The sequence below is a fragment of the Antedon bifida genome, chromosome 6 (genome assembly GCF_963402885.1).
Source record: "Antedon bifida chromosome 6, ecAntBifi1.1, whole genome shotgun sequence".
Classification (NCBI taxonomy): Eukaryota; Metazoa; Echinodermata; class Crinoidea; order Comatulida; family Antedonidae; genus Antedon; species Antedon bifida.
Genome location: NC_136231.1, coordinates 13,931,486 through 13,958,574, shown reverse-complemented (window position 1 = coordinate 13,958,574; position 27,089 = coordinate 13,931,486). Strand labels below are relative to the sequence as shown.

At 30.1% G+C, this 27,089-nt stretch overlaps 1 long non-coding RNA gene across 1 annotated transcript in view; it reads left to right on the top strand.

Moving 5' to 3' along the window:
• LOC144845664 (uncharacterized) overlaps nucleotides 1-24,753 on the top strand; it is a 30,246-nt gene extending 5,493 nt beyond the window's left edge. Inside the window, exons 3-9 of the long non-coding RNA XR_013612582.1 lie at nucleotides 13,004-13,067; nucleotides 16,696-16,780; nucleotides 18,563-18,580; nucleotides 19,400-19,450; nucleotides 22,047-22,106; nucleotides 23,635-23,679; nucleotides 24,695-24,753. This is a non-coding gene — a long non-coding RNA (uncharacterized LOC144845664). The remainder of the gene's footprint in view (nucleotides 1-13,003; nucleotides 13,068-16,695; nucleotides 16,781-18,562; nucleotides 18,581-19,399; nucleotides 19,451-22,046; nucleotides 22,107-23,634; nucleotides 23,680-24,694) is intronic.
• Nucleotides 24,754-27,089: the final 2,336 nt, after the last annotated feature.

Sequence of the window (27,089 nt, the reverse complement as noted above, 5' to 3'; positions counted from 1 at the left end):
TACTGTATTATTACTGCTTTCTAATTTTGCTCTTCACTGCTTCTAGTTCTGCTGTTAAATTTCACTTTTTCACAGATTTTTTTTCCCGTATACGAAAAAAAAAAAGGTACTACAACACGATCGTTAAATAGTACTTACTATTGTACGCCATGTGACCCACAATCATCCAATCAATTGACAGGAATTTATCTAGGTGTTATAGATATTTTTGAATTTTATAAAACCAAATCAACATAATTTTTTCCACAAGTACCATTTAAGTTAACTTTCCTACAGTATATTGATTAATCATTAAAAGTTGAACTCACAAGAAACCTTTTCCCACCCATCTATTCAGTGTTAAAGCTTTTCTTGATGCCAAATTGAAAGTTTAAAGAAACTTTATAATTCATTCATAAAAAGTTCAATGAATCCTTATGGAAAGTAGTTTAAAGTTTAGAAGAAACAAACTGCAGGCAGAAAAAATGGCTTTTTGTGATTAAGCACGATATTTGAATAAAGAGGACAACAACATATAATCTCTGCAGCCCACGTAAACCTTACTTTGATAAATAAATTGTTCTTATTACTTAAACTCTTAAATGCCATCCTGCATAATAATTGTAAATTGAAATTCAGCGCAGCTAAGTAGATATGAACGGCTTAAGAGATAGTTTACCAGTATAAGAAAAAATAGAAAAGCACTCAACTTGAGAGCTTGTAATAAAAGATGACAGAAAATATAGAAACAAAGGATTCACCCAATCTGGTGCAACATATGAATACGTGTACATTTCTATGCTCTTTATGATTATGCAAAACATTAAATACCATTGTCAAACTCCCATGGTGATCATAAAGCAGAATGAATCACAATTTATGCTTGTACAGCAATTTTACATGTTCCACTAACTGGATAGTAGCTATGATTAGTTTCTAAAGTAACATAATCCATACATTTTATGTAGCAGATTTATACATTAGCTGTTATGTTTAACAAGGATGTGATTCAGATTCTCCCCAGTCACTTTGCAGGGTATGCTAACTAGTCTTCATTATTCCAGACTAATCACTAGCTTGTCTAGACCACTTATTTACAATAATGATTTGTGAATATTAATGAAGATTTATTAGGGTACTCTTTTTAGACTCAGTGAATGACATTAGACCAAACTATAGTACTGTACCATACTTTGTGTTTCAATACAAAGCATAAGGATAATGATAACTGCAATATTGTAATAAATAATTACTGTATTTATTCGAATAACAAATGGCCCCCTGCCCGCCTCTGTATTTATTTCCTCAAATAAACGCCCCGCCACATACAAACAATATAAATATTAAGTACAAAGCCTTTTTATTTGTAGTACAATTATATGATTGGCAATTTACCAAGCATTTTGATACAATTTTTAAAGTGTATTTTATGACGTGACTTGTATTTTTTCATATCTAGGGGGTATTTGTTTGATTATGTTAGTACCATTTTATTATTACCCCAAAAAAATAATCGCCTCCTTATATAAACAACGGGGCGTTTATTTTTATATACGGTAAAAAAAACCATTTAAATAAACCAATCAAAGGCTGTATGTTAGCTGTTTTATACATAGAGGCAAACATTGTCATTAACCAACTCAATTAAATAATCACCTTGTGTATTTAAAGAAGTACTGTAGCTATTTACTGTACTGTAATTTATGTACATTCAAATTAAAAATAGTTTATTATAGTAATTAGTTATAACTGGCATCAAAGCATTTAATTGTTTATAACCACATTACAAATTAATGACCTAAAACAGACAAATCTGATGTTGATATAAATTGTACATTAATACAGTAAATGATGCACTGAGTATGCATTGAATCTCGTTAGCCTGGCTCCTTACCACATCATTATACTAGATCATTGTTAGTGAACTCAAAATGTTTGTGTGACGCTGTCAAAATAGATGTTGTATGTTAAGCATGATGATGATTATCTGTTCTTCTTTGTCTCTTCATTTTTTGTTGGTGTAATTAATCATAGATCTTGTATGACTCATGTTCCATGTATCGAAAATCATAAACAATGTTTTCTTTAATTTTAATGTCTTGCGCATTGAAGTAATAATTGTAATAACAACATCATGTATTTGAAAGTTGAGTGCAACAGTATTTTTCATTGGCTGTTTAGCCCAAATGAATGTTCAGACTAATTTTAAATAACTAAATATCATTTATTTATAATATTAATACTGTATATTATAATAATAGTATACTATATAATAACTATAGTTATTCTTTATTCAAGACCCATTGTATTCTTTTTTGCTTTTTTGTACTCAATAGGCTAATTTTTACTATTTAACATATTTTTATTTATGTTTGCTTCTTAAATAGAGTATTTATTGTATCTGTTTTCTGTTGCTGTTGGTTTTGATGAAATAAAATAATAAAATAAAAATGTATAATATACTATCAAAAAGTATATACTTTTTTGTTAATTGCAACATTTGTTTGTGTTGCTGTGGTTACCATTGCATATTATATGCTTAGGGTACTGTATGTTCAGACTCACAGCGTTAAGGTGCGTTATGTAACCAGCGTACATATTTTTGTGTCTGAACTAGACCGTGGATTAGCGTTAGGCAGCTGTTATGCCTCGCCAGTGGCGTTAATAACCCTAGCAGGAGAGGGTAGATTTAATAACGCTAATCCAGTGATGCATCAGTGATTGTAACCATAACCAATGAAAAGACAATTAGCAGGCCAACAGCATGCCAGTACAGCGAGATAGCTACAGTAAACGTCAAACTATCAAGTTTTCAATTTTAAAGAACAGTACAGTTGGCGTTAGAGATATGGTATTTTCATAAATTAAATACATTAATCAGATAATTGTTATTATGTTTGAAATTATTTTGAAATAGAATGCAATTTTGGCATGAATGTATGCATAGTTCTATCTGCTTAGACCTAATGATAAGAGTGTTTTAAACCATTAAACGCAAGGTATTGGAAGGCTGATCGTTGTGTCTGAACACCTTGACTTTTAACGCCACAGATTACCGTCCGTCTTGCGTTAGATAACAGTGAGTCTGAACATTTATTTCATCAAATGCCATACAAATAATACAGAGCATAAAAATGAGGACCAACTTAGAAGTAAACTTGTCTCAGTTGGCCCTTTAACATGGTTACAAAAAATAATAAGTACAACTTCAAATAAGAATATTTCTTAAATTGAACAAAATGTTTGATAGGAAGCTTTTTCCTTTGGGTGGGGCCTTGGCTGTATAATACAACAGCTTATTTCCATAGAATGCTACATTGTCAATGTAAGATATCTGGTTTTAATAACTTGCCAAATTACCACATGACATTAGACTAGCACAAGACTCATACCTTCATTTAAAGTAGAGTAGAGAGCAACAATACTGTAGCTCTCCTCAAATTTTAAAATTTGTTTAAACAAATCCCAACCCCCACTCCCTGGTGTGTGTATTTAGGACTATTATTTGGAGAGGCTATATAATAACTAATAGTACAGTATTTTTCATACTGCTGAATGCAATCTTAAAATAGTAATGAATACTGTACATACAATTTGGTCTTCTATACAGTAGTACTGTGGATAGGTTTTTAGTTTACTTTTTATAGTCAAATAAATGACTACATACATGTGTTAATTGTTGCTGTTAGTGTACCACCTAAACAATAGGTTACTCAAAAAGTGATCTAAGTTTAATGTTTAATAGTGAAAGGTAATCACTACAATATAATATGATATTCCTGAACATGCTTACAGTATTAACTGTACTATGCAGCAACATTACGAAGAAAAGTGATTAATATTCAATATATTTGCAATTGATTGCAGTGTCAAACAGCTAATTACTGATAATAACTACAGTATAACATGGCTATTATATCACTACTACTACAAATCTGTGAATCTACTGTAATGCCGATATCTCTTCACTTTTTTAAAGCTTAATCATTTTAAAATTTATTGCGTTGTCAAATACACTAAACTACTTTTTTTTTATGATTACATGTAGATCATATTTTACAAAGCAATGTTTTTAGTATCTTATTTGCAAGATTTAAAAAAAAAAACCATCATTTCATTCGAGTTAAATATTAATAATATAATAATACAGTAATAAATTTGTCGTCACTATGATTAACAGAAATCGTCTTGGAAAATATGTTACTGTGCAGTAGGTGCTGTTTCTGAATAAACTATTTGTTTTCAAAATAGATTATGAAATATTTTTTACCGCATTTCTACTAAATTTTGCTGTCAAAAACTGTTAACAATACCCAAAAATGCGCAGGGGACACTTTGTTGAGTTCCAAAGATTTTCTTTACATTACTGTTTACAGTGCCCAAAGATAACTTATTATTACTACACTGCAGTGACTATAGATAACCATATCATTACTGACTGAAAACTTGCTTGTTAATAAATCACTTTGAACTCAATGGCAATAAAAAAAAATATTTATTTTATAATGTTCATAAATTATTGTACTACCATTCATCACAATGCCACAATAACTAATTTCAGATGATGCCATCTATTGTATAGCCACATATAATTACATCGTCTTGCTTTACAATTTCTAAAAAGGCCTAAAAAACTAATTTATTTTGTACTTAATAGTTGTACTTTCCAGTAATATTCTTTCACAACCAATGTCATTGCATAGATAACAATCTAATTACAGTACTGCAGTAATCTTGTTCTCTGTGCATGAACTCAATGCCAATCAAAAAAACAATTGATTTTCGTTTAAAGCTTCATCAATAAAAACCCAAAGGAAATTAAATTACATTTTAATGTCATGTTTTCAAAACTTAAATTTAGATTATAGATAACAATTTGTTCATTCAAACAAATTTATTATTATTTATCATTTAATTTAATAAAAGGTATACTGTGTACAGTATGGTACTACATGAGAACTACCCTATAATAAATCACTTTTCTTGTACTTTTATTTAAATTACTCTGGACGCACATTCACTGTTTCAAAAGTGTAGCTTCCAAAAAAAATTATTACACCTACAGTACTGTTCACTGAAAATTAAATTATCAGATAGGTAGACACAAAATTTTTACATATTTTTGGTCTCAGTTGTACAGTAACCTTCTTCCTCATTTAGTAGAAATGACGTCAAATAATACAGGACGTATTTATGAAACTTAGTCTGACAAGGACTACTATGTATAGTTGCTAATGTAAATTTAGGTTACTAGAAGGTAGCAGATGGTTCTCGGAATGATAATGATTTGGGTAAAAAGGTTTTAGGCTTATTTGAGAGATATGTTTAATTTTTTAGTTTTAATAATATGGTAACATTATAATCAAATAAAATCCTCTAGGCAGATATGAAAAGATGAAAAGTAAAAAAGAATAACAATGAATGATTTCTACTACAAATAGTATTTGTGTTAAAAATATTACAATATTGTGTGTATAAATGTGGATGGGCGTTTATTAGATGGTTGGCGATTACTATTATTTTAAGTTATGTTTTATTGGTTTAAGGAGGGAGATGTTTTAAATGGCTTGCAACATGGGCAGCAGAAGTATCATCATGGTCCTAACATGACACAGATAGTCCTGCTACTGTAGCTTACTCAACAGCGGGGTTTCACTCAAACCTTTTAAACAAAAGGTCTTATCATCAATTCTCCCGATTTAATTTTATATACTATTCCCCACAATATACTCTGATGCTTTATAAATATTTAATTTGATCTTTATTAATTTGCAGTATATTGCTAACTACTGTACCTTCACATGCACGGTCCGAAATAAAAAAAAGAAGCTAAAATGGGTATCGCCACCAACGACCAACTTAGTTGAAACTAACTTTACCGCCGACGCTTAAAAATATACCAATGAAACCCAACATTTCGTTTTAAAACCCTCCATGATATCTTCCTAAGAGAAAAATATGGAACAATATCGTAATAGTCAGAACTAATGTTATAAAATCTACGTTTCGCAGTACATCTGATATAGATGAGGTAGGTATCCAAGGCGGAGATCTTTCCCAAAGATGTCCATTGTGCTAGCCTATGTCAGAATTAAACATAATTTATGTGATTATGTGACCAAATGACTACTATATTACCTCACTAGACTATTTATCAAATTTCCTATTTATTTTTACCATTTTTATTTAGCTTAAAAAAAAGCTTTCTGCTTATTTTATTTGTATCTCCAGCCACTGATACCCACATCATTGTATTTTAGGAATTTTCCTTTGGATTATGATTAAGTACATTTAATTCTTCTGTATTAAATCCATTTGAATTAGAATGAGGCCCAGAAACAGGAACTTAAATATTCCTTTTTTATACAAATAAACTAGTATAAGGAAGTAAAAACTAATAAATGCATGAATAATGCCTAGATTTTCCTTCAACAGAAATTATACTGAATTTAGTCCTTTTCATCAATCAGCATTTATTGTAAACACGCATTTATTGTATACTAAATTTATTTTGTCAATAAAGTACAAGCAAAATTGTGGTCATAGGTTTAAATGTACTGTACTGGAGGTCCTTTTGAGTCTGCAGTACTGTAGACACTAACTTTATAATATTTACAATTCAGGTTACACCCTATTACTTGGGGAACATGAAAAAGAAATATCAGTGTTTTGACACTACTATTAAAGGGGAGACTTTGTTGGGTCCTAAAGGGCCTGTTTCTATTGAGCAGAAAATACGGTTTTGAATACCGGTTTTTTCTTGCCAGCAGAAATGGGTCTCCACAAAAAATCGCGGTCTCAATTTGACCCAAAAAAAACTGAACTCTGCTGCACTCCATTGCGGTCAACTCGCAGTCAAAACCCGCGCGATAGGTTAGTCATTTTTATTTCTCTAGATAGTGATTATTTTATTTAACTAAAAAATGTGGACCGATGCCATTACAAGTAATAAATATGTGGTGGAAGAAAGATGAGGGGGCTAGCCGGGAGTAGGAAGAAAGTCTCACATGTTTATAAGAATATTGTAAAGTTTGTGAAAGCTAGACAAGTTCAACTTGACAATATCGGAGGGTGCGACGTACCTATACTTTAACCAAGGACCACAATAGCGTTTCAGGCAATAATGACATGATTACCTGCCCCTTCTATGACGAAATGGATGCAATTCTTGGGGATCGCGAAAAAAAGTAAACATGACCTTGATCGAATCGCGCTTCCGCAAACTGCATTCTGGTATAAGGACGTCATTCATAACGAGCGCACATGGACAGAACTGGTTTTATTGGAGTAAAAATTGAGATGCAACGCGATCTTTATAATTACAAACAACTGCCGAAACCGGTTTCCAAAAAAAATGTTCTTTTTTTATTTTTTCAATATAAACAGGCCCTAAGAATGCGTTTCCTTAATTGGGGTTTTTGGTACTTGTTTTAGGTCACAATGACTTACACATTTCTGGTTTCTGCGTCAGTATTTTTTGTTTTTTTACTGGCTGTACAGTATACAGTTTATTCCACCAACATTTTAATTATTCGTATTTGGTTCTTTAATTCATTGATTTCAGTTTGATTTGTGTGTTTTAAGTAGTGATGTACATCTCCATGTATACAGTTACATTGTTCAATTTCACTTCAGAAGACAGCACCGCGTTGTTAATTAATGGAAAATCTTTTAAAGAATTGAATGGCACCGTATTTCTTTCCCTTTACATAGCTTAAAATATGATATTATAAAACTGTATCTTGTATACTGTACTACAAGTATTACACAGTTTACTGCACTTCCTGGTTCAGTGTGCTTACCACTTATTGTGGGAGTGGTTTATGATGCAATGGACTACAAACAACCACACAGGATTAGAATGTGGCATTGTAGTTCAGTAACTTTTGTATTTCTTCTACATGCTATTTAATTAAAAATAATTCAATTAAATGAATATGCACACTCTCTTATTACAAAATTACTGTATGAAAGAAATTTTGATTTTAATTTGAATGATGTATTCAAAATTTAACCATGTAAAAATTAATTACTTGTTTTTTTTCAAAATCAATCTCTTTATTCATCTCATCAAAAACAGTACACATAACAAAAAGGAGTAAAACAAATTTGTTACTCAATTGGAGTGGCCTAAACTTGAATTTGAACAAGTTTTGGACTGTTAAGAAAATTCTAGTTATTGTTTTAAAGTTTAGGCTTTTGGGGTAGTTAACTTTATTGTATTTTATCCATATTACTAAAGCAATAACCCAAAAGAAAACCCAGTCAATACATTTTAAATTATTGAATTCAATTTATTTTCCACAAACTACCACTACTACTTGAATCAAGTACATAGAGGATGCATATTTTAAGATCTAAGCAGAGCACAGATCTTTAAGCTAAATAAGCAACCTTAGAAAATAATAGATATTTACAATTAAACATCAGTGAATAAAAAAATAAGTATATAAATAAATAAGGCAGTTATACAAAAAAATAATTCAATATTTTATATATATGACATGTATAATGTATAAATAAGCAGGGTGGTATTTACTCACCATATATCGAGATCAGAGAAAGTTTAAACGCACGCTTAAAACTATTTACCGATGTTTTATGTAAATTTAAAGTGGAAATAAATTGCCATAATTTGGGGCCAGCCAGCTCCGAGCCAACAGTGTACAAGTGTAAACACTCTGGGAACAACTGAGCCAGCCTCGAGCCGGCGCAATTTCGATCCTAGTCTAGAGTAGGCTTTGGGCCGGCAATTGGAGCCAATTGCGGGCTTCAGGCCGGCACTTCGTATAGTGTAAAGACTCGCGGTCATAAAATGAACGTTCTGGGTCAACTATAGTTTCAAGTTTACGAAAATTACCATTGAACCGGAAATGCATGTATGATGTAATATATAAACAAACAGGCTTCATCTACTAGGCTAGGCCTATAGAGGCCTAGTTTCTTCGTTGAAATTAAATTGGTGAAGATGAATTGATATACTACTATTCTTCAGAAAACGAGACGCAAACATTTAGTAAAGCAATAATACATATCCATATTAAATACCGTTATTTGATGCTTTTTTTGATAATGTTCGATAGGCCTAGTGTAGATCGACAACGCTTAATAATATTAACTTTTTAAGACGGCTGGTAGCGCACATGAGCGGATATGACGTGAATGTAGCAAAATCGTATCATCGAGCACTCTTCCGCGAGAGAGCAAGTGTAAACACAATAGTAGGGGCCCGAGGCCGGCTTTTTGGGTAAGTGTAAACACATTACAGGCTAAAAAGAAAGCCGGCGTCGATGAAGTGTAAATGGGGTCTATGATGGGAATTGCAGGGTGATAATGAATAAGAATCTAGTTGAGTTACGGTAATTGTGAACAGAAGAAGTAGAAATGAATAAATTATTTAAATGAGAAGGCAATGTGTAATCTGTACATAAAGGAGGCTATTTCGACTTTATTAAAATCATAAATATTAAGAATACGAAAATTATGAGAAAGATTTTTGGTATGGAATTGAAAAGAAACGCCTGCGAAGATACGCAATGCGCGTTTCTGAGGTCTAAACGGGTGTCTTCCCATGCGATATTACCATAAGAAAGATATGGTTTAAAATTAAAGTGCTATAAAGGATTAAAAGAACTTGAGGTGGTAAATAATATTTTAGTTTATTCATCATTCCTAAATTCCGAAAAATTATTTTAGATACATGATTGATATGAGGTAGGCAGTTTAAGTTAGAGGTATTGTAAAAAAAATTGGTTTCAGTGACATGTGAAAGTTTGAAATCAGCCATGATGTCATCCTTGAATTTGCAAGATTTGCGTTTGTTGAACAAAATATAATTAGTTTTAGAAGTATTTAAAGATAATTTATTTAACTTAAACCAATCGGATACTTTAACGAGTTCACAATTTATTGTTTGAACTAATACATTGTTGTCATAGATGTGTTATCTAATATTAATAAATATACTGTACCATGGTGTTGACATTCACTTGTCTACTACTAACAATCGTTTAAACATAACTGTTAACTCATTAAAACTTTTAAATATATTATATACCACATGATATTGTAGATATTTGTTTTTTGTATGTGCATGGCCCCAGGAAAGAACAACCATGTGTTGATCTGGGCCTCCATGATTATATAGTTGAATTGAATTGAATTTGTGTTTATAAAACGATCCATGCTACTCATATTATGGTGATTTATTAGACTACCAAGGAAACTGACAAAACTATACTATCAGTTTGTATCCTGTTTAAGAGGAAAAACTAACAGTATAATATCTAAAACAGCATCTAAAAAATTACCAGAATAATATGAGTACACTTAAGAAGTAATTGTGATATATAAGGAAACAAATTTTTAAAATGTATAGTATTACTGTATATCTATAAACTATGGTTGAATAATTCATAAAGGACCATTCACTACTCAAAGGTAAGGGTTTTTTTAAATATTTATTTTAAGATACGGTAGTAGGAAAAGAAAAATCCCCCCACCATTTGTACATTTTGTACCTGTTACAGAAATTTTAGTTTCTAAAGTTTTGAGTGTAACTAGATTTAAACACACAGTGTAAACAATAAGGTAATTTAATAGACACCTCCTATTTAGGGAACACCCTGTTTATTACATTACGCCCAGTTTATTACATTACGCCCTGTTTATTACATTACGCCCTGTTTATTACATTACGCCCTGTTTATTACATTACGCCCTGTTTATTACATTACGCCCTGTTTATTACATTACGCCCTGTTTATTACATTACGCCCTGTTTATTACATTACGCCCTATTTAGGGGACCCTATTCAAGGGACACTCCTATTTAGGGGACCCTTAGGGGTATTCTACTGTAGTCCAACACAGGGATAAGGTGTACATTAATACATGAGGGTTTTAAAAAATGTAAAGGAGTTTTGTAATTAAGTGCGGTGTGCATTTTATTTCAATTTAAAAAAAACATCTAAAGTATATTTTCTAGCAATTAAACTTTTCTCAGTTAATTAAAATCCTCCCTAAAACACTTTATGGTTAGAGGTATAGACTTGCCCAAAGTCTGTAGTTATTGTTTTTGTATTAATTGTCTTTTTCATGTTAGTCTACCAAGTTGGCGTTTCGATTTTTGTCTGAAGCGCCATATGTGCCAAACTATTTATCATTAATAATTACGGTCTGGAACCTACACTAGAGGTACACTAATAAGATTATACAGTAGCTATTATGTTTTTCACATTTTTACTTATCTTTATTGTGACCCACCAATAGAATTGGCATTGGTTATAATCTTTACAATATTGTTTGTAGTAAATTGCATTATTATTTCCATATATGAAAATATCCTTCATTCAAATACAGTCCTATAATTAACATAATTACATTGAGATGAAACATAAACTTTATTGAGTAGGTATTACAGTAAAACAAGGGGAAGTCCCTAAATATTTTACTTTATTTACACTGTGTTTGTATTGAAAATCCATTGTTTTCTTTATATCTTCTTACAACAAATTGAAAGATATGTTGTAAAGTTTCATGTGCTTTGTGCTCATTTTGAATAAACATTTATAGATCTTCTATTGAGATATAATATTTATCTAAAGGGTTGACATGCACCATGAATGATACAACACTGAAACTTTCTTCTTTTAATTTCATTAATGAACCATGTCAGAATTATTCTACTGCAGAACTACATTTTGGAATAGCAATTAAGCTTGTTGGGTAATCATCAACTTCCGCATAAACTTGAAATAACATTGTATCTTATTGCATTTCAGCAAATACAGTTACTGCAGTATCTGCAGTAGAATAATGTTTACATGATTTCTAATGCATATTTTGACATGAAATGGGTATTTTAAACACTTATACAGTACTATAGCACCATAATGTAACTTTGACTGTAAACAAAGCAATTTCCTGTCATTCAAGCCCCATTACCTCAACTAGGTATTGTGATGAAATGATCATACAATTTAAATATATAGTGGAATTTTTATTTATATTACAATTTTAATACAGTATTAAAAAACAAGCAAAGTTGTTGAAATGTCTAGATATATGATATTTTCTATAAACCCCACAGACTTTGCAAGAACATAGTACTACTTTTGTAGCACCACTGAGTATTTCTTCTTTTAACCAAGGAGTGTATAATTTGACCCACCAACTTTCTCCCCAAATGTGTTATTTCAGGAGATTTGGTCATTTAGACATAATTAAATTATCAAAAACTGTCATTGTATACGGTATATTGGTATTAAATTTAAGCATTTCCTTCGATTCATATTCTGTACTCTATTGTATTATATTGATTTTTCCATTGTTTATAATTCAAACAATAAAGCTGTTTTCCAACTAAACAAAGGATTACTTTTGATCCTTTGCTTAGAACTATTTCTTAAATTGTAAGTTTTTCACTATAAATACTTTCACTAATAAATTAGTTATGTAAAATCTAACATTGAACCATTATTCTACTACATACAGCTGAGCATGAAATACAAATTTTAAACACTATTTACTCGGTCTTTCTAACTAACTTCTTTGCAAAACTGAGTAGTTGAGACACTCAACTATTTTACAGAAAGACCTGTGTTCAATTCCTGATAAGAATAACTTCTAGTCCACTCAAAGCTCATTCCCATACGTTCAGAATGAATACCTAAAATGTGATAGTGTACAATCAGTATATAAAATGGAAGTGGACTGGACACCTTCAGGACCCAACAGTGTTCCTTTTAATAGCGGTTAGGTTGCTATTGTTGTTAATTTCCTGGTGAAATTGTTTCTCTTTTTGTTTTGTATGTTTTGTTATATGGATATACTATCCGAAATAAAGAATAAATAGAGTTCCAGTTAAAACTATTGTTTATTCTGATAAGGTTCTCAAAAGGTTCTACTGTAAGTGTAATTAAATGATGTAAAAAAAAAACGTTTTTTTTATTACTTTGTTTTTAATATTTAGCATCCATTGTAGTATGTTAAATTAAATAATAATATTTTTTATATCTTTCAGACATTTTGGTGTAGAAGTATTACATTTTTTTTCTGTGCATTAACAAACAATATAAGTTGTAAAGGTACAGTATGCTTCTATCACAAGCCCCTTGGGGTTTCCTGGAGATCCCTTTCATCTTCTTTTATTTGTTTTACTCCTTTTTGTTATGTGTATTGTTTTTTATGAGATGAATAAGAGATTGATTTGATTTGACTCGATACTCACAGACATCACATTTATAGTGAAATCTATTAGTTTCCATTCACTGTAATGGTTATTAAGTTCAAGATAATATTTAGGTGATCATTTAGAATAAAATGATCACCTATTGTTATTGTATAAAATCTTTATTATTAGTTATCCGCACTTGGCGGATAACTCCTTGTTATTGTATGGGATCAATATTTTTTTCTGTATTATTCTTCTTTCTTTCTCGCTATTTTTGTGCAGCGCGTTTCTCTAAAATGGGTAAACATAACATTTCATAACTTTGACAACATGTGGACATGTACGTGAAGTTGGTCACCTCCTATTTTTAAAAGACGTCAGAGTTGCGTAACGTGACTTACGCGCAATTTTATGATTTTTTATGATTGATCATAGATTAAAAACTAAAAGTAATTTTTAATTGACACTTTGTGAAAATTTAAGTCATATCAAGAGCAAACTTTCTACGGATTAAAAATGGCATGTTTCACAAGAAGTTACGCGCGCACGCGCATTTAGAATTTCAAAATGCGCAAAATTAATTTCTAATCAACTTTTTATGCGTTTCTTGTCATTTTAAGCATGTCAAAAATTCCCACGGGCGCGCAATTTTTTACGCACGCGGTGCGCACGTAGCGTTAAAAACATATTTTTTTCTCTTGAATTATATTTTTCAAGCCTTTCCTAGTAATTTTGAAAACAATTTAGACCTTTTCCAGTTTAAATAACGCCATACGAACACGTTGAATTAGACAATTCGTGCGCGTTTTTTATGAAAAAGCTTAAAAAATCGTCAAAATAATGTCTTTTTTTAAACAGTCATAGTTTCTAAAGTAAACCGTGAACCGTTTATTTTTATTACAAAATCTAGAAGTTGATGAGTTGTAGATATCGGATTATGCATCGATAAGGCTAAAAAACATTGTGACGTCATCGTATGGCCACACGAATGTAAAATATAGGATTTTTGTCTCTTTCGTTATTGCTCATCACATTCAATGGAGCGCATCACGCTTATCTGTATTCCTTTTTCTCCTACATTTATATATTGTGTAGGTCAATCAACTTTCTTTAGCATAAGATAAAAATATTTTAATTTTTATGACGTCATCATGCCTAAACATTTTAATTACGTGGGTCATTAATTTCATCTTTACAGTAAATTTTAATCTGTAATAGCTCGTAAGAATAAAATGTGATAATCACGATTAAAACGTTTTCTGGAAGCTATTGGATTGTAGATACAAAATCATGTGAACTTTTCGCCAATCGGATGTTGTGACGTCATCATATGGCCAGTTGAATAAAAAAAGTCGTATTTTCATATTTTGCGTAATAGTTCATCACATTTAAAAGGGTGCGAATCTATATTTTACGTATTCAAATTTCTTATACACGTTAATATGTTGTTCCTGAGATAATTTCCTTCTGAAATTGCTATCTAAGTGTTTCATTTTGATACCGTCCACCGTACCATGTTAAAAATTGGAATAAATGGCGGGTCCCGTAATTTCACCTATTCTACACTGTATGTAGTATGTATACAGATTATACTGTTTTCAGCACTAACAGCATATGATATTCTTCAGTTCTTGTCATAATGCCATAATCTTTATCTGTATGCAATATTCCAACGTATGACGTGCACGTGGCGTTTGTCGTGGTGCGGATAACTAACTCGTCAAAGTGACGAGTTTCATGTCTAGTTATTTTTTTTCTTTTTATTGTTTCTGTACACTATTTTGTGTAACAATTATCTCAAAAAGTTTAATGTCAATGATTACAAAAATTTCAGAATATCTTTCAAATAATATAACTTAATCCTAATAAGCTTTCCAGCGTGATCACTCATCCGTGACGACATTTATACGCCATTTTGCGAAATCACATTATCAATCATATCTCCATAATTCATTATCACATATTAATGAAATTCACTACACGTAAACTTCAGATCAAGGGTAAAAATATTAGCAAATAAAAACGCACGCGCACGTAGGTTCATTCGCGTGATATCGCGTGTTAAAAATTTAAAACGCTCAAAATAAAGTTTTGATCAATTTAGAGCATGAATTAGGCCATTTGCGTGTTTCAAAAAATTACTGCGCAAAAATGCGATTTTGCGCGCGCGATACTTAATAAGCGTAAAAAATATGATTTTTTTTTACAAATCTCATTCTACTCACCATCCTTAGTACATTCACCAAATTTGAGTCAGTTCCGACTTAAAATAACGCTATACGAGCACGTTAAAAATGACAAAATGCGCACATTAATTTTACAAAAGTTCTGAAAATGGTGAAAAATAGGTCTTTTTTAAAATGAAAATAATTCTTCAGAATGCAAGATGACCCCCGATTTTTTTAACTTATTCTGGAAGCCATTGAGGTGTAGATATGAATTCATGTACACATTTTACGTACAAAATGTCTTGACGTCATCAAATGGCCACTTGAATTTAAAAATTATGATTTGTTATCTTTTTGTGTAGATTATCACATTCAACAGAGCGCATCTTGGTTATGTGTGCTCGAATTTCGCACAACTTTCAGTATGTGCTTGCTTAATTAATTATCTTTATCATGAGTTGACACTATCTTCATTTTAATGACGTCATCACGCGTAAAAACTTGAATAACGTAGGCCGTGTAATTTCACCTTCGCAGTAAATTTGAATATCTTACAGCTCTTCAGAATTGAAGGTTACCTTGATGATTATAATTTATTATGAAAGCTGATGAAATGTAGATATTAATTCATATAAAAATTAAGCCTATCGGATGTTGTGACGTTAACATATGGCCAGTTGAAGTGAAAAAGTAGTTTTTTCATATTTTTCGTCAAAGTTATACACAATTCAAAGAGCGCGCACAGCGCTTCTACGTGCCAAATTTTTTTCAAAATCTTATATTTTTTTGCTCAATTAATTATCTTTCGAAATTGTCATCTTAAAGTTTAGTTTGATAACGTCATCATGCCAAAAAATTAGAACATGTGTGTCCCGTAATTTCACCTATGCTACACTGTATATAGATATACAGTATATACTGTACATATTGTATATGGCATATAGGCACAACTCAGCACTATAAGCATATAATAGGATGGCATACATCAACATTTTCCGATCGTATGTTAACGTACGTGCATGTTTAAAAAAAAATTAATTTCAGTAAAATGATAAAAATGATCACCTATATTTCGTCAAAGTGACGAATTAAATTCTAGTTCTATCTTGATTCTGTACCTTTGTTAGGAATTAGTCTGCTACAGATGACACAGTTGAAACAGATTTATGTCGAGCTTCTCCCATACTGTATGTGACTATTTCCTGCAATCGTGCCATCAAAATATTTATTAATAATACGACAGAATGCACTAGAAATACAAAACTTGTAAATTTAGACAAGGCACAAAGACAAAGAAACTCATTTGTATTATGTATCAATCATTTAAATGGCATTTTGAAGTACCTTCTTTCTATTATACTTTCCATTTTACAGAATTAATTTCAGAAGTCTAAAATGCGAAGAACTATGGAGACCCAGTGGCTCGTTGCCATGTTTTTACTTTATATTGGAACAGCAGGTTTGTACAAAAAATGTTATTTCAGTCATACAGTAGTATACAATAGTATATAGTACTTTTTAGTAGATGTACTGTAGTTATTAAAACAATATGAGATGTGTATTTTGTATTGAAAGTCAAGAATGAAACATGTTTAATGATTTTAATGAGATGAGATGAGATTAATTATTGTGTTGTAGGTTTTGTGTAATATATTGTGTTTCTAGAATGACTTAAACATACCAGATTGTTTATTCTGTGCTTTCTGTTTTGACAAAAATACTGTATATATTAAAATTACGTTTCAGTTTTGATAAGGAATGCATTTCCAAATAAAACAGTAATCATCGGAATTTATTTATTAATAACTACATAACTACTGTATATTGTTTCCTTGTAAATATGCCTAATGTTAAATATATATATATATATTAAACTTTCATTTTACTACTCTGGACCCACCTTCATTCAAGAAGTGTGCCACTGTTTCGAAAGTCTTTACAAGTGTCCAACCTGTTTGCATTGCACTTATTTATTACAATTAAATTATGCATTATTATATTGTCATTAGGCTTAAAAGTCAGAGGATTTTTGGAAAAGGCTTCCTGCTTTCTAGGAGTTATCAGATAATCTATATTGTTTTGTAAACATGATCCATGCTGATTTTGCAATTTTCCCCAACTGATAACTGTTACTAACATCTTCATTGTCAACTCTACAATCATCAATATTGTTAAGCATTTCTTAAAACTGAAACAATATTATATTATCCTAAGGAATGGAATTTTCCTTCAAATTTTTTATTTTGAAAACTGACTCAAAACAAAAATCAATGACTTGACAAAGTTTTTTTTGAAATTTTTTTATCCTCCCAACTATTTCTTCTATTCTTCTTCTATCCATTTAATCATATCAGAAATGACATATGAGATAAAATACACAGGTCATACTTCACAGCGATCATTGTTAATTGTCTGTTGATCCTGACATCATGTAATTAAAATCTAGCCTGAAGACAAACGCTCACATTTATAGCAATAATATTTCATAGAAGATTTATTGTTAACTTATTCATTACATGTCCCATTTTTATATTAGTCAAATTTTATGTATTGATTACAAGGTATTTAGATTTCATTACAAAGTAGCTACAGTGTGCTGTGAATATTCATATAATTCATCAGTTAGAAACTTAGGGTCAGATTATAAAAAAAGAATCTTAACTTTGTTTTAATTAAGTCAATGATTTTGCTTTAAAGTTTAACAATTTTACATGATAAAAAGAATTGGTTTTATAATAAAGCCTCTTCTTCTTTTTCATTATTTGCTTAAATATTGTCACCTGAAAAAATAATTAATATATAAATATTAATATTTTTTGTTGTTGAATATTTCATTTTAATGTCACATAGTTATAGTTACATGAAAAACTGTAATTTAAAGCAAAACAATATTCAAATTGCCAGCTGCCAGACAATGGGTTTTTGTTGAATTTAACTGTTCATTTTGTCTTTTTATAAGTCATACAAACAATTTTTTTTCTGCAGAAGTATTAACTTTATTACAACTACAAAATTACCAATCAAAGTCAGATTTTTCATGTTTTTGGAAGACAATACAACTAGTTGTCTTAAGCAAAAAGAATGATACACAACAGCCCTCTTCTTAAGTCGAAGTGGTTTTTTTTTCATGGCGCTATAACATTATAGGTTAATGATTTAGTAGAATAGATAGTCCTCCATTTCTTGTGCCATTCCACATAAAAGTTTACACTTTAATAATTATTTGTTTTATATCTTTCAGCTGCTCAAACTACAGCAGGTTAGTATTGTTTAATTTATTGTAATAAATAACATATTTCCTCCTGATGTTTTATATCCAGAATGCGTTTGGTTTCACACTACTAGGTGGTTCTGACCCAAAAGCTAACCTAAACATTCTGACACAGACCGTTTCTTTGAGCTTTTCTATCTATTTTCCTGACTAAATTGTGATATAGTGCGAATAAAAATAATATAAAAATCCTACACAACCTGTTATTTACAATTAATTCAGCACTGACATTAAAAATGTAATAAATGGCTGTGAAGTACAAATGAAACAATCTGCAGTGTGCAAAAAACTCTTTAATAATGTAAGGAATGAAGCTTCCATCTATCTTTAGTATGACCAGGTTTCTATTGAAAAATCCCAAAAGAAAAACAAAAATGGGTTTTGGTATTTCTTTAAAAACAAAGGCCACGTTGCAAATAAATTGTTACTGTCAGGTGCGACTGAATTGAAGTTGAGGTTAATTGAACCTGAATTGAGGTTTTACTATCTATATGATACCTAAATAAATAAATACCATAAAACACATGTCACAAATCCTTTTATTAATTGTAACAAAAATTATGTTATCAGTATGAACATGTTACAAAATAAAAGAGCATGGTGTCATTCCCTGTCTATCCTCTATTGTTGGTAATAATCAGATAGACGACACTTGTTGACTACCAACACCACTTTTGGTTTGTGTATTTTTGATGACATATACATGTACGTCAAATATAAACTCTAAAACATTAGAATTAATGATTATTTGTTATTTATTAATTGGAGAAGTATTAAACTATTTATATTGAAATTGTGTACTATTAGTCGATTCGACTGAATTTGTAGCCACTACAGATCTGATTACAATTGTAGAAGGTAAGGCAATAGGGAAAATTTACTCTCTCCACGTCATGCTTTTGTCATATAATATGCAGCCTATGAAATTCCATTCCCAAATATTATTATTAAAGCATAATATATTAATTGCTTGTCGTCCATGGAGCACCTGCATTGGTTAATAATAATAATAATAATAATAATATTTATTCGGTCATCAATGTAAAAATAACCAGGAATGAGAATAGGCTAAAGCCCAAACAGATTCTGCACTCACTCCATACAATACAATCAGTTAAAGATAAAACCATATACAAGAAAAATACAATTAAATTATACATAACATGAAATATAGTGTTTTGTTAGAGCAGCCTTAAATATTGAAATTGTTTGTGAATCTTTTATGTCATTTGGTATTTGCTCCCATAGTCTAGGAAAGGAAACAAATACAGAATTATGAAAAGTATTGCCTTTCGAATTCCAACGTAAAAGCCTACCCGGACATCTTTCACTAGTTTTAATATACTCATTGAAAGAATGGGGACAGTAACCTTTCAACACCTTAAATCCTAATGAAAGTCTATGTAAATTTTTTGCACTTTCAACCTATGAAAATAAGATGTGTCCCAGGAACCTTCCTTTCTAAACATTAAGAATTAAGACCAATCTTATTCCATTTGTAAATTGGTAATTTTTACATTTTTCACACTTTTTGGCCAGATTCACTTCATTATTTGATGGAATTTGATGTAATTAACTGGTTATTTGATAAATTATTTTTTTTTTTAAATGGCTATATTCATTGTCTATAGGCTGAGTTTTCCAATCTTGCAACAAATTTGCAATTAATAATTGAGGGTTTTGTTTAAAGAATCAACATAAAGTGGCCGTTGGTATTTCTGTATTCATATCTAATCACGTACTGTATTTTATTATAGGCCTTTTACATATTTGCTGATAATTCCAAAAGATATTATAAAGCTAAAATTGTATATAATCTATAAAATCATTATCTCTAGAATGGAGTAACAATATGTTATCATTATATGTTTATCTCGGTACATTTCAGAATCTTTCAGTTCCACTTGTACAATACATTATGCAAATTTATATTTACTTTCACCATGAAGTACTACATTGATTACTGTACATAAAGTCCAAGGTTGAAAGCACACTTGTGTAGGGGAGTAATTTAATACTACTGTATTACTACATAATTTAACCTTAACATTAATTTTATTTCCTTGCATTTCAAATGTGTTTGCCAGGCAGATTTAGGGAATGAAGCAAAATTAATGAAAAAATGGGGAAAAAACTTATAGAGTGAAAGAAATACTTATTTTCATTTCATTTTAAACTGAAAAAGTGATGAGCTACACTATTTAATATATTAATATCCCCTGGTTGGCATCTAATATCACATTAATACAATTTAACAATTTTAATGTTTTTCCATTTCTATGTTTATATTTCTTAATTATTCCATAGAAGTTCATCTGTTAAAGATGTATTGTCCCTTGAAACACAAAAAAATGAAGGTCAAAATATTCTAAATTTAAATTGGCCATATCAAAGTAATATTAAAGTTATTCACTTTAAGTCGAAAATTCGAGCCAAAAGCAACAAGTTTACGTAATTAACAGGTAAATTAGTTTGATTACATTTCGTTTGGAAAATCGTCGCGAGCGAAAGTAAACAAAGATTTCAAACCACGTGTACGCATTATGCATATGCTAATTAGGATTGTTTACAACTCGTCACGGTTGAGAAGGTATTTTCACACAGATCGTGAGGAAGTTTTATGATTATGCATACAGAGTAGCCAAACAAGCGCGTTTCATTATGGGGTATGTTTTGATCGAAAACTTTGACTGGAAGTCAGAGTTATTTTTTTAACAAAAAAACATCTGTATTTCAGTTAAATGATTTTTTTTTTCGACAAATTTTTGGTGATATAGTTAATAACTATTATGATACTTCAAAATGACCCACCTTTTTTCGAAATCTGTTATTTTTTATTTTTTTGGATTTAGTCAAAGGGACAATACATCTTTAATGCAATTGTTTTTGGTATTAATATTTACTAGTTGTTTTAATATTAACAAACTATACATGATTTTACATATATTTATTTCAATAATTCCATCATAAACTAAATGTGTCATGAACTGTGTCATTTAATTAATTGTCTATCATACATCATGTTTTTGTGTCTCATTAATTAAAGCTATTAATTAAAAACCCAGAGTTATTAATATAGCTTTTAAATAATTCCTAATTGGTAAGTTTAAATGATTTATTGTGCATTAAAAACAAATAAGTACCACAAATAACTTGACTTACAATTTTATAAAACACCTTTTATGCACTCCGCCTCCCCACCTCTGCCCTATATAAGAACGTCCTACCTTTTTACCCGAGTCATTATCATTCCAAGAACCATCGTCTACACTTCCTAGAAGCGAAGCGAGCTCACCCTTTAGTTTATGTGAATTTATGTATTTAATTATTTTTTGTTCTATATGTTTGTAAAATTTCTTCAATTAATGTCTTTGTATTGTGCATATTTTGTATTTCTTTATCCTTCTTTTTAGTTTCTTTATATTTTTGTTTTTTTATTTCTGTTTTAAACAAGACTCAACTTTTTACAGTACATTAACATCCCAAACAACAGAGCGTGAAACAACAACAGATGGTAAGAATATCATATGGTAGTACTAACATCATACAAAGCTTTACCTCATCTATTATAGAGTGGGTGATGATTGTGGAATAAGCAGTCAAATTTATCCCCACCCATGTCTAATGAATATTATGACATTCCAGCCAGTGTAAACACCCAGCAAACAGTTTATAAAGCCTGTTTATAATCCTCAATACTGTTTTGGAACCAACCCTTATACGCTTTTTGTGGTGCTTCAAGAGGAATTACTCAATCAAAAAGCTTTAGCATTTAACATAACATTTTTCACACATACAGCGTGAATGTAACAAATTGTTATCTGTATCTCCTGTGCTAATCTTTCCAAGATTTTCACATGCTTGTAATGTAAACGCAGTGTAACAAACTCGGAAAGATATGCAAGTACTGTGCTGTATTACAGCTACTGTATAAAGCTTAGTTCACACTTAAACTGATCACAAGTTCTTGGATGATCGATCGCATCGTAATTGGCCAAATTAATTTGCACTGTACCTATACATCCCTGCTTTGTGTCCTATTGGGAACCAAGCTTTAAAGAGCAAGGCCTGTCAAGATTACTAACAACAGAGAAACACTTCTACACTTTGATAACAATTTGCTACATTAGATTTTATTTTGTAAGATTTTTGTATGTGTGAATCGGGTTTAAGTAAAGAAAAGTCTAAAAACACTGTGAATATTATACATAGATTGCATGAAAGTACATACAAGCAACCTGATTCAATTCTGCAACCAGGGAGTTGTTACTGTTATATTTAATACTTATTTCCATGACTAAACATTCTCCTTATCTGAATAGTCCGCCTTTCCTGCTTTATGACTTTCTTTCCCACTATAATCTTACCACTCTAAATGCCATGTCATCAATGAATATATATATATATATACATACAAACATATTTACACACTTAAATAACCATATATTATTTGTGTGATGTGTATGTTTTTATTTATGTATTTAAATTCAATCCAGATCTTAAAGAACATTGATCCTACTATACAATTGCATCATTCTGACCACATACATAATGCTTTTTTCAGGACAATATTTGTCTATTTTGTCAGACTTGTCAAACTGATGTCATTGTCGTAATTAAATAAATCAAAATCAATAAAATATATAAACATTTCTAAATGAAATATGATAAATAATATATAAATATAATACTGTAATTACAAAACATTTGTTTGCTATAAGATATTTTCACAAAAAGCTGTGATACTGTAATATTACAGTCCGCTATATTTTCTGCCTGCTTATGCAAATTAGGTACAGGTACAATATTTAGGAAGTAAAACAATATTGCAACCGCTTTATTTTTCTTGGACTGTTTTCTGACTTGTGAAGATGTGTAAATGTCCCTTATGCAACTTCAACACATGCACACAAAAAATTAACATGACCTATCCCTATTACTGTAATATATGTAGACAAAACCTTGCAAGATTTTTATATGTATGGCACATGTATGTTAATTTCTTTTGCATTATTTTCTTTATTTTTTTTAATCCACTATAGGTGTTACAACCAATCCTCCCACTACCAAGGCACAAACAACACTGGGTAAGAATAATAATGAAAAAAAAAACATATAACCAAATAATAATTCTAAATGTAAATTACTGGAAAAATGCTGTGTAATATATACTGTATAGAAATAATTTTTAGCATAATAGAGTTCTTGGTGTTATAATTGTTTTAAAAATCTTTTTGCTTCTTTATATAGTACAGTATTACGATTATTCACTTTATTATGTTCTTTAGGTTTTTTTTGTTTTTCACCTCACAATCTTACTACAATATATATTATGAAATACTAACAACATACAGTGCACAATAGATATTTAAAATACATTAATTGTAGTAATTTCAATTTCTGCATATACTTTCCTACTTCCTTGCAAAATATTCTACAAGTAGTTCACTCACTGAATTTGTTGCACTGTTTTTTTATTTTCACTTTACTGTAGATTTTACAACCTTTATAGATTCCACTACCAAAGCACTTACTACAATGGGTAAGATTTTCAACTAAATGGTTAACAAAAATGTGGAGAAAATATAAAATAGAATGTGGATTTTGTGTTTTTAAAAGGATACACACTATGTATTTTAAAACCTTCCAATTCTACTGATAATCGCAGGAGGTTCCCAATATTTTGAGTTGTACTCACGCTAAGGAGAAATTTCTCTGGATTATTTAGGCTACTACTAGGCCCTATTACTAAACTAAAGACGAAATATGTGTTTACCCAATTCGTTTTCCACCTTTGCCACATCTTCATATTGTGCCAAGCATCCATTGTTTACAATTTACAATGCAGATTAACATTGTTTTCAACAGAATAGTTTGATTTTTTTTTTCTTGTTTGATAATGATTTCCATAAATTCTCCCGATATTTCACTTTTAAATTGAGGGCCTCTGCATCTGTACAGCTGAAGACAGATTCTTCTGATTGTAATTTCTCAATTGAGGTTTTAAAATTGTTGCTGTTTTCAGAATATTTGCACTTTTCTTTGATGTTTGTTTTCTCTGACTGAATTTGTTGTTTTTTGTTTGATTTTGCTTTACTGTAGAAGTTACAACATTAGATCCCACTACTGTAGCTACAATGGGTAAGATTATCAATACCTGATTTAACAAAAGCTATAAACTGACTATGATTAACTGGTCATGATCAAATGGCTGATTATGATCAACTGGTAATGATCAACTAACTGATTATGATTAAACATATAATGATTTTGATTAACTAACTGACTATAATCAACTGATTAAGATCAAATAACTGATTATGATCAACTAACTGATTATGACTAACCAACTGAGCGAATGATTATAATCACAACTAATCATAATGCCACATTAATGGTTAAAAATCCATGAAATTGCATGTTACTACTGTACATTCATTAACATCTTAGATAAAGGATAATAAGTACCTCTGTTTTTTAAGAAGGTACTATTACTAACTACTTGTGTTAATACATTTAATACTACCACTTTTATATGAGATTTTATGATCTAAAATTTCATCCTGTAATCAGTTGCTCGCTGTTGGATGCATATGAAATAAAAATACCTGAATTGTTATTTTTTATGTCTTTAATTACAAATTTATAAGATATCCTAATTTGTATAGAACAGATTTCCAACCATTTTAATTAGGAGACTAATTTTATCACATTTCTGTAGGTCATAATAAAATATATATTCAAGACATTTAATCACAATCATCATACATATTGTTTATTAATATTATTATATTTTAAACACCACAGGCACAAATTCTTAACCTCCCAGTGATATACTGAATGAAAATGTATTAATTTGAAATGATAAGATGAGGAAATCTATGAGAAAAAGTCACCCCCAACCGAGATAATATATATTTTGTTATATTCTATAACATTTTAGATAATAGAACTTATGCTATATTAAATCTGTAGTAAATACATACAAAATTAAAATATCTGAAAAGCAAAACATTTGTAGCATTGACAGTTACTGTAAGTTCCGTAGTTCCATAAACTTTATATGGAAATTTTACAGTATATCGTCATCATCGTAATTATTGTTATATAGATTGGCAATAAATAAAAGATCAAAAACCTGATATTCCTTATTAATTAAACAATGAATGCTTGTCAGAAAAAATCAAAAATTTAATAAAGCTTATAGAATTTTGAGAACCCTTCTATTTAGCCCTATCGACAGAAATGTATTATTAAAACTAATATTAACAATTATTTTTATTCTTTATTGCCAATCATAAAAACAACAACAACAACAAACAAACAACTACAAAGAAAGTGGTAGGAAACTAAATTGTAGGTGGAAGGTACACCCAAACATAACACTAGCTAAAAAGTGCATGGTATTGAAATACAAACTGTTATTTTATTCCAGATGATGTGGATATAAAGTTTGCAGTACACCACATATATTTAGTTCTGAAAAGGACTTTTGAGTTTCTCAAAGTTTTTGATCAATATACTTTGATTGTCCTGAGGAGAGAGGTGTACAGCAAACTTTATATCCACATATTGATTGTGCCATGCAAACCTTCAAACAAAAGTTATGTGATAGATCTGATTATGAAGAAGCATGTCAAATGATGTGTCTGTTTCCTATATAATATTTAAAGAAACACTTATTTTTAATTTCAGATAATAAAGATCCTATGATAGATTGTCCAAATAATACCATGGGTACTACTGATTCAAATAGAAAACAAGGAAATGTTACATGGAATAAACCCACGGCAACAGATAATATAGATGACCCGGTTCAAGTTAGCTGTTACCCAACATCAGGGTCCTTGTTTAATGTTGGTAATACTACAGTTACATGTACAGCTACAGACACTGCTAACAATACTGATGAATGTACATTTACTGTTACAGTAAATGGTAAGTATTAAAGTCAAGTTATAAATCAAAGGTTTGGCAACATAAAATACCTTGAATTTGTAGAGGAAATATATTTAAATTGAGAACCAACACGAACAGCTTTTCTATAAATTAATTTTGTTTTTGTTAATCAAAAAGAAATTTAAACTTCATGCATTGCAAACATAAATTACATGCAAACATAAAGGAATGAAAAATAACTATAGTGATTTTTATTTTAAGCTTTTTTTGTTTAGTACAGTATAATGTTTTGTATTTAAAATTCAAAATGCATTTGTGAAAGAAATAATATGCGTTTGATGTTTTAATTTTGATGATTTTTGATTTGCTACCTTTTTTTTTAAATTGGTGCTTCAAAATATTCCTTTTTATGTTTTAATATAAATCAAATTATGGCTGATTCCTGTAGAGTTGTATGGTGAGTGTATAAATAGTGTGACGTAGGATGACCCTTCAAAAGACCAATCAAAAAATGTTATTTCTCTGTTTTTATCAAAACAAATATATTATTGACATTTTGTCCTATCTAACATACAACTCTACGTCAATCTTTACTAAC